This window comes from Salmo trutta, chromosome 30, assembly GCF_901001165.1.
Source record: "Salmo trutta chromosome 30, fSalTru1.1, whole genome shotgun sequence".
Classification (NCBI taxonomy): domain Eukaryota; kingdom Metazoa; phylum Chordata; class Actinopteri; order Salmoniformes; family Salmonidae; genus Salmo; species Salmo trutta.
Window position 1 is genome coordinate 23,595,678 of NC_042986.1, and position 9,139 is coordinate 23,604,816.

The following is a 9,139-nucleotide window of genomic DNA, read 5'->3' on the forward strand; positions in this document are numbered from 1 at the left end:
AGATTGGTTGACACCACATCATTCTATCATCTGAGGAAAACAAATATACGTGTGTAAACTCAATGTAGATGACCTCATCTTAGCGGAGTGTCAGGACATTGCATTGCTTGCTGTTTGGGGTTTTAGGCTGGGTTTCTGTACAGCACTTTGAGATATCAGCTGATGTAAGAAGGGCTTTATAAATACATTTGATTTGAGTAGTGTGGTATCACCTGCAGTGGGGGGAGCCAGGCCAGAGGCTGGTGTAGCCCTCCTCTCTGTCCACGTCGTCCTGGTTGGAGATGAGGTTGGGCACCATGGCCGTGATCTCTCGCTGAACCTTGGTCAGGACCGTGACAGGCAGGCCAGTGACCACCTGCTTCTGGCGCCGGTGCAGCACCTGGCGACACCTCACCTTCAGTCTCTTCCACAGTGTCTTCATGGTACCCACCGAGCTGGGTGGCCAGTCATGGAAGGCGGCATTGAAGGCGTTCACCACCTCGCCCCACACAGCTTTGCAATGCACCGTGGTATTGGTGTCCTTCCTGAAGTCCTGGACTGTGCCACGCTTTGAATCCTCTGCAGGAAGTAGAGCTTTTGCTGCATGGTGAATTTGGGCGTGAGGTACGACATGGTTGTTGGTTGCCAAGGCAACGGGGTGGAGCTGAGGGGTTGTGTGGTTTCGTCCAATTTGATGACCTGATCATTTGGAAGAACTGCTAGGCGCATGTATTTACTTGGATGTGTCATTGTCATGAATGGTACTGTAATCCATAGTAGAGCATCATCTTTACTTGGATAACCAACTGTTTTGGAATGTTTTTATAGCAACAGATGGCTGTCCACTGTTAAATCAAATTACATGATGAACAGGTGCAGTGGTCGATTCTGTGATTGTTAATCACGCACAAAATCATTTGTTTTCCTGGTTTGAAATGGAAGGAAGCACATCAGAACGACATTCAAATGTATATGAATACCTGCAACAAGGTTGAGATTTTTAGAGGCATCAGTCATCGTTCGCAAGGATTCCAAATGTTTGCATCCACCTAAGACCTATCGAATGCCTTGCTTGCTACCTTAGCAGGTTTGTTAGCAAGATGGCTAGCTAGCATTACTGTCAAACTAATAAACCTGGCTTTCCCCTTTAAATGCACGTATTTTATGTACATTTTATATTACACACATGCAACCAGACAGACAATAATAGCACAGAAAAACACTTTGAGTGGCCAGGATACAAAATGTAAACAACAAATCTGCGTAATTTACGCAAATAGCACGTTCGACTAGTTTTTAACCAATGGGTATCAACTTTATTGCAATTGCGATGCATGTCAGTGTAGACATATTTGATTGGATCCATGGCGTACACACTACTCTGGCAGTGGAGAAACACATGGGTGGCTAGATAGAACCAATACACGAAATGGATAAAATGATTTGCAAGAAATGAAAGGGTTCTCCTATATAGATATGTAAATAGCTAGCCATAGTATTTCTAATACAGCAGTAGCCCTGACATTGCTAGCATGCTAGTTAGCGTTATAATTTATTTTTTATTGTACAAAGTTATTAGCATTATGTCATCTAGCTAGCTATTGGTACACACTCTTTTCACGACACTTCGATACAGTTACAACCGGAAGTGATTTTTGTAGCAGGTTACACGAGCATTTTCTAATCCGGGACCCTTGAGACGTCCCTACCTCATTGAAGTTAACACTTAAAATGGGTTGGTGAAGGTCAGGGCAGAGGTTACCCACTGACCTTTCGCTAACTCTTTTCCTAACCTTAACCTGTAATTCTCCTAACCTGCTACGAAAAGTCACTTCCGGTCATAGCTGTATTGAAGCGACGTGAAAAGTGTTTCTCATATTGTGTTTTCCTGCCTTGGTGTTGACAATAAATCTGAAGTTATTGTAAATTTAACTCGTTTTTTTCTGATTCTCATTCATAAGAGAAAGACTAACATAACGGGCTAAAGCCACAAATTATCACTGTAATGTTACAGCACACACACATAGCTAGTATCTAGCAAGTTGATGTTGTCACACTACAGAAAAAGGCTTTTGAATAAGAGGATTACTAGCTAATTGTTCTGTACGTGTCCCAGGTTGTCAGGTACAGTTGAGGAGAGGAGCTCAGTGATGATGGAGACCGCAGCCCTGGTAGTGTCACTGCTCTGGAGTTCCTAAGGGAGGGATCCCTGGCTAGAGAATACAAGACCGTCCGTACCATAGAGATCCTATTAAATTACTAATATTCAAATTCCTAATTCTCTGGTCATTACTGCCTAATCATAACCCTAGCATTATCAATCTGATCTGGGCCATGTTCCAAGAAATGTATAAACAACTGCACCCTTTCTCATTTTTACATTTTAGTCATTTAGCAGACACTCTTATCCAGAGCAACTTACAGTAGTGAGTGCATACATTTCATACATTTTTTTCTCCGTACTGGTCCCCCGTGTGAATCGAACCCACAACCCTGGCGTTGCAAACACCATGCTCTACCAACTGAGCCACACAAGGACAATCTTCCTTTGTCCTTGTTCTGTCATGAAGATTTTATTTTAAATAATGACATTTGCATATGTCCATACATGTGAGGGTCCGATCCTGACAGTTTACTGCCTCCAACCTCAGCCCAAAGCCTGCACCTCACTGAGCTTGCTCCACAACTACCGCATCCATGGGATCCGTCCCAAACCACAGCCAAGAGACGGACAGACCCGTGACCCAGAGGATGAGGTGGTAGTGTTTGGAGGGAAGGCTGTGCGCCTGCTAAGGCTGAGTGCTAGAAGGTAGAGGCTGGAGCCGGAGCAGAGCATAGGTATGAAGAGATTGGAAGAGAGGCACATAATGGGACAGTTGAAAGCAATGATGGAAAGGGGGATGTGACAGTCAGAGAGGGGGATAAGGATAAGAGAGAGGCTGGCCCTCCAGCCTGTGAGCTCTCTGTTTGGGGTGCACGGGAAGCAATGGGTGATGTGGGTGTGTGAGCATTGCGGGCAGCTGTACAGCGCAGGTAGAGATAGCTGTGTAAGTCCTCTGGGTCGGACCAGAGAGCCTTGAGGTTCTGAAGGTGCATCGGGCATGCAGGGGGATGGAGTGGCTGGAGAGAGTTCTGCTTTTGGAACCCAAGGACTCTGAAGAGGACCTGAGGGTCCAGGAACTAGACTGGGTCTGGGAGTGGTAAAGAGGCCCACTTTGTGATCATGGTCTTCCACTCGGTCCAACTTGTGGTCTGGGACCCTGTGAGGCAGGAAAGGCTGCTTTCAGTGCCCTGTGGAGGAGGCCATTGGTCCTGGAGCGACTGCCCCCAGCAGGATGGCCTCTCAGTGGACCAGGGGACCCTGGTGTTCATCAAGCAGGGGGTGGTCCTGGCCTCTCAACTCTCCGGGGAGGTATCCAGCCAGGCAGGGAGCCTGGGCTTGAGAGATGGGCTGCATGGCAGGTGAGTGGGCTGTGTGTGTTGCTTGGTGGTGGTGGAGGCTGGAGAGGGCTGCTGGGAGGTGCTGGTGACCGGAGGAGAGGACACCAGCTTGATCCTCCTGGTGGTCCGACTGCAGACCGGTACTGTCAGAGTGCTGTCGTTCCTCACCGACCACATCTCTAATGTTCGGACACTGACAGCAGTCAAACGATTGGATGGAAGGACAGCAACACAGTGCCTCTTTGCACTGTTTGTATATGCGGGCTCAGATGCAGTGCTTCAGGCTGCTGATTGTAGGAAATGGAGAGTCCTGTCAGGTGATACAGGTGGCCAGCCACCGATTGGACGATCAGTGGGAGAGAAAGCAGAACTGACACAAGACTGAAAATGGACCCAGAAACGAGGTTCATGCTCAATTCATGCTCAATCTAAAAATGAGGTTGGAGGCGCCGTATGGAGGGTGTGATGCACGCAGAGGCTAAATTGAGCTCCGTACCACATCGCGTGCGCCTCCCAAATTTTGTAACAATGCGGAGGGCTCGGTATAGCTCTGCATTGACTTGATTGGTTGACGGTAGGTGGGGGCGGGAGGTCCAGTATAAACACAAACTCACTTCCATCACAACAGCTCTGCTCTGCAAAGCGCAATAAGTATACATGCCCTGACTTCTGCGGAGGCCATATCGTAGTGCTGTACGGCCACTGCAGACGTGGGATTTACCTAACATTATTTTACTAGTCAAATGCTTGAGGTAGAGGTCTTCACGGTTCACCTGTAACCTAGACCTGGTCCGGGACCCGAGCGGAATGTCACAGGTCTGGGTCGGATCTGATATAATTTTCAGGGGTCACAGGTATTTGTAATTTTAACTGACTTGTCCGGAAGGGCCCGTACAGATCCGAACGCAACTGCTGCAGTAAGAGAGAGAGAAATTATATCATTTATGCAGCTGCTCTTGCTTTTCACGAGAGTGGAGCGTGGCTCGTGTAGCTTGTTGTTGTTGGCCAATCATAATAATAACATCTGCCTAACGTTCTCTCACCTCTATCTCCATCAGGTGTGTTCCTCTTCAGTGCAGCCACAGATGGAAGGATAGCAGTATGGAATATGATCACCGTGGCCAACTCGGAGGACAAGCCCCCTACTGCGGCCCTAGCCCCACCCAGCCCCTGTCTAACAGTCCCCGCTCACTAGAGGATAGTCAACACCCTTGCCGTATGGGAGGAAGGCCTGGGGGGACATACAGACAGCCCGGATAACATTAGCCAGTCGAGATGACAGACAGCTGTTATTGGCACTCATCAGGGTGCAGTACCAGGGGGAGGAGGTAGAGGGCAGCAGAGTGTCTACAGCTCCAGTCTCAGTGGTCAGTGGCTTTAGCTCACACTGCCCCTCTGACCGCCCTAAGGATGCTGAGCCCAGGCCTGATGTCCACCCCCCTGACCAGAGGGTGTTTGTTGTGGCTGGCCAGTACCGGACTCAGCCAGCAGGGAGCGCTCTTCTCCCATGTCATAGACGCAGTAGGGCTGGAGATATGGATGGGGGCTGGGCCTGAAGTTGGGGCTAGGGACAGGGGCTGGGTGGTTGTCTGTGGACAGGGGTTACAGCTGGTAGCGGGTAGCATAGAACTGGAAGAAAGATGTGTGAAAGAGGGACGTGTGAAAGAGTCTTTTCACCAGCGTTGTCCGGAAGACAACATGACCTGTTGTGTACTTTACAAAATTCATTGTCAAAGCATCTGACATTTTCCTCGGGGGGGGGGGGGGGGGGGGGGGGGTCTCGATGGGGTTCAATGCACAAGTTTACAGGGGGGCAAGACTGCAGCAGGTGAACATGAATATTTTATTCACATCTCCGATTCCCATCAGAGTACCATCTTCACTGAGGAGATAAAGGGAGACTGAATCAGAAAAAGAAGGCAACCAGAGAGAGAGAAGAGTTTGAGTATGGAAATGGACAGCAGAGGTGAACGAATAAGTAAACTATTGAGAGAGAGAGAGAGAGAGAGTGGTAGTTGAAGAGCCAGAGGATGGAAGGAGGTGATGCCTTCTGACCAATGACGTATAAAAACAACTGTATATGTGAATACATACACACTGCTTCTGACAGGCTCAATGGGAAATCTCTGGATTTGTTTTGTTTCAATAGAAAGACCTGTAATTCAACGGTAGTCTGCAGAGTGAGAGAAGACTCATGGAAGGAATCTATAGATGCCTGAAGGGAGTCGGGGCTGATTGGTGAAGTCATTTACTGTAAGCACAGTTGGACAGAAGGCATTGTCTGCTGAAAGGTTAAAGTGAGAAAGGAGGGGTGTGTGTAGTGGTGCGTGAGGGATGCCTCGGCGTCGCCAGAGCCAGGAGAACGAGGCTGAGGTGTGCCAGTGGACCCCCGAGGGACGAGGAAAGACCCCCAAGTTGAGGAGGAGCCCTGCACACCCACCAGAGAGGTACTTTCGTAGTGATAGGTAACATTGTTGTCATGTGTTATTATGGACTAAAGTAATGATCTGTGATCTCTCTGCTCTGTCATCACAGGTTATAGGATCTATGGTGTTACGGCATTGTCTGTGAACCAACGAAGGTTTCCCACCACTTAATTTAATAGCACTACTATCTGAACCTGCTTCACTGTCTGTGTGTTGACTTCTGGTCCATTACTGTTTAAAAGGCCAGCTCCTTCTCCTCTTGCTCTGCATCCTCTCCCACTCCTCCTCATCTCATGTTTTATCCCCTCTCATCTCTGTTGGCTCTCAAGTGTTTGTTTTCCTCTGGCTTTGTTCTCTGTCAACAGACACTCAATCCTGTCAACAGAGACACACAGGGCATGAAATAATTAACAATGCACTGCAAAGCTCACAACAACAGTTCTTGTGGTGAGATGTTACCCCACTCTTCCACCAAGGCACCTGCAAGTTCCCGGACATTTCTGGGGGGAATGGCCCTAGCCCTCACCCTCTGATCCAACAGGTCCCAGACGTGCTCAATGGGATTGAGATCCGGGCTTTTCGCTGGCCATGGCAGAACACTGACATTCCTGTCTTGCAGGAAATCATGCACAGAACGAGCAGTATGGCTGGTGGCATTGTCAGGATGAGTCTGCAGGAAGGGTACCACATGAGGGAGGAGGATGTCTTCCCTGTAACACACAGCATTAAGATTGCCTGCAATGACAACAAGCTCAGTCCGATGATGCTGTGACACACCGTCCCAGACCATGATGGACCCTCCACCTCCAAATCGATCCCGCTCCAGAGTACAGGCCTCGGTGTAACGCTCATTCCTTCGACGATAAACGCGAATCTGACCATCACCCCTGGTGAGACAAAACCGCGACTCGTCAGTGAAGAGCACTTTTGCCAGTCCTGTCTGGTCCAGCGACGGTGGGTTTGTGCCCATAGGCGACGCTGTTGCCGGGGATGTCTGGTGAGGACCTGCCTTACAACAGGCATACAAGCCCTCAGTCCAGACTCTCTCAGCCTATTGCGGACAGTCTGAGCACTGATGGAGGGATTGTGCGTTCCTGGTGTAACTCGGGCAGTTGTTGTTGCCATCCTGTACCTGTCCCGCAAGTGTGATGTTCGGATGTACCCATCCTGTGCAGGTGTTGTTACATGTGGTCTGCCACTGCGAGGACGATCAGCTGGCTGTCCTGTCTCCCTGTAGCACTGTCTTAGGCGTCTCACAGTACGGACATTGCAATTTATTGCCCTGGCCATATCTGCAGTCCTCATGCCTCCTTGCAGCATGCCTAAGGCACGTTCACGCAGATGAGCAGGGACCCTGGGCATCTTTCTTTTGCTGTTTTTCAGAGTCAGTAGAAAGGCCTCTTTAGTGTCCTAAGTTGCCATAACTGTGACCTTAATTGCCTACCGTCTGTAAGCTGTTAGTGTCTTAACAACCTTTCCACAGGTGTATGTTTAGTAATTGTTTATGGTTCATTGAACAAGCATTAAACCCTTTACAATGAAGATCTGTGAAGTTATTTGGATTTTTACAAATTATCTTTGAAAGACAGGATCCTGAAAAAGGGACATTTCTTTTTTTTCTGAGTTTATGAGCAGAATTACTGTCTTACCCAGTGGCATGTCCAGGGGGTGGTACCCCCTGAAATCTGATTGCCCCTCCCATACATTCTGAGATCTGATATGTCGTCTCTGAATATATTGATCATTTTGACCAAGAAATCCTCATCTATCTCACTGGAGAAAGCATCCGAGCGAGTGAAACAGTGCCCCTCTGTCTTAATATTTGTAACCCATGAACAGTATCTGATGCTATATGACATGTCATATTATTTTTGGCCAGACCACATCAGATACATAGGCTACAGATACAAAACCAGAGGGGCGCTGCGTATTGAAGGAAAATGATGAAACATGGATGAGAAATGTGTTTATTTCATTGTCATTTTTGGGGGGGAAACATGGCTTCCTGTGGCAACTATGAATACACACTACTTTTTAGGCTGAATGTCATTAACTTAATGTTTGTAATAGATGTCCTTTTCAAATGGAGGGTGCGTAGTGCACCGTTCGGATGCTGGACATATTTTGGAGTAGACGAACGCGCGCAGGTAACCTACTTAAGTGTTTTGTTTGACAATCAGATGATAACATGAATGGTTGTGTTCACATTTAAAGGTAATACCTTTTTACTAATGGTAATACATGTCTTTACTATAAAACTCATAAGAAATTTGTCACGGAAGGATGGCACTTTCAAGTGATCTTACTGCTAATAGATTATATTAAATCCTGACCAAACACTAACAATCATTTGATTTATTTGAACAGCGAAATTTACTAAACCTAATCTGAAGCATTTAATGCAATGAACCATCATAATTATATAGAAAATCCACCTTGCATCGATTAAGGTTAAAAACGTTCTGACCCCCCTAAACTGGGTCTGTGCCCCACCTTGGCCACCACATTCAAAATGTTCTGGACACGCCCAACAGTCTTACCTCAATTAGCCACTAAATCCTAGTTTGAAAGCGACTGTTTTTCTGGAAGCTGTGCTGTGCCGTTTCCCCACAAGTGCCAGCCCCCTAGCAATTTCTAGCCAATGATCTTCAGCCCCTCGCTATTTGAGTGACAGCTAGCAGGATGCAAACACAGCAGAGAGAGAGCAATGACATGGTGCACATATTGGCAGATATGTGACATAGTAAGACATTTTTGGTGACCACTTTTGGCTCATGGGCACTACTTTCAGAACTACTGGCTAAAAAGTATACAAAAGTACTGGAGAATCTCTTTAATGTTCAATATAATGTGGCATATGTTTACAATAATTCTTTCCCAATAATGTTTTTTTTTAAGACTATTTGTTTTAGTCATATCACTTTATATTCTACAATCAGTTATAGTCTTTAATGTGTTAATATGTGATGTGGCAAATGGATGATTTGTCCAAAGACCATTATGCATATCAGTACAGCAAAGTACACATAATCACATACACCTGAGCTTTGACCAGCTCACTTGTACAGATACCTGAGTTCACCTGTACAATCAATCTCACACACATATTCCCTGCTGCCTTGGTGCCACAATGACACCAGTGTTAGGAGAGAACATGTATCACAGCTGCTGAAACACACAAACACGTTCACATACTGTACACACACTATACAGTGTATTCAGACCCCTTGAATTTTCCACAATGTTAGGTTACAGCCTTATTCTAAAATGTATTAAATTATTTGTTTTCCATC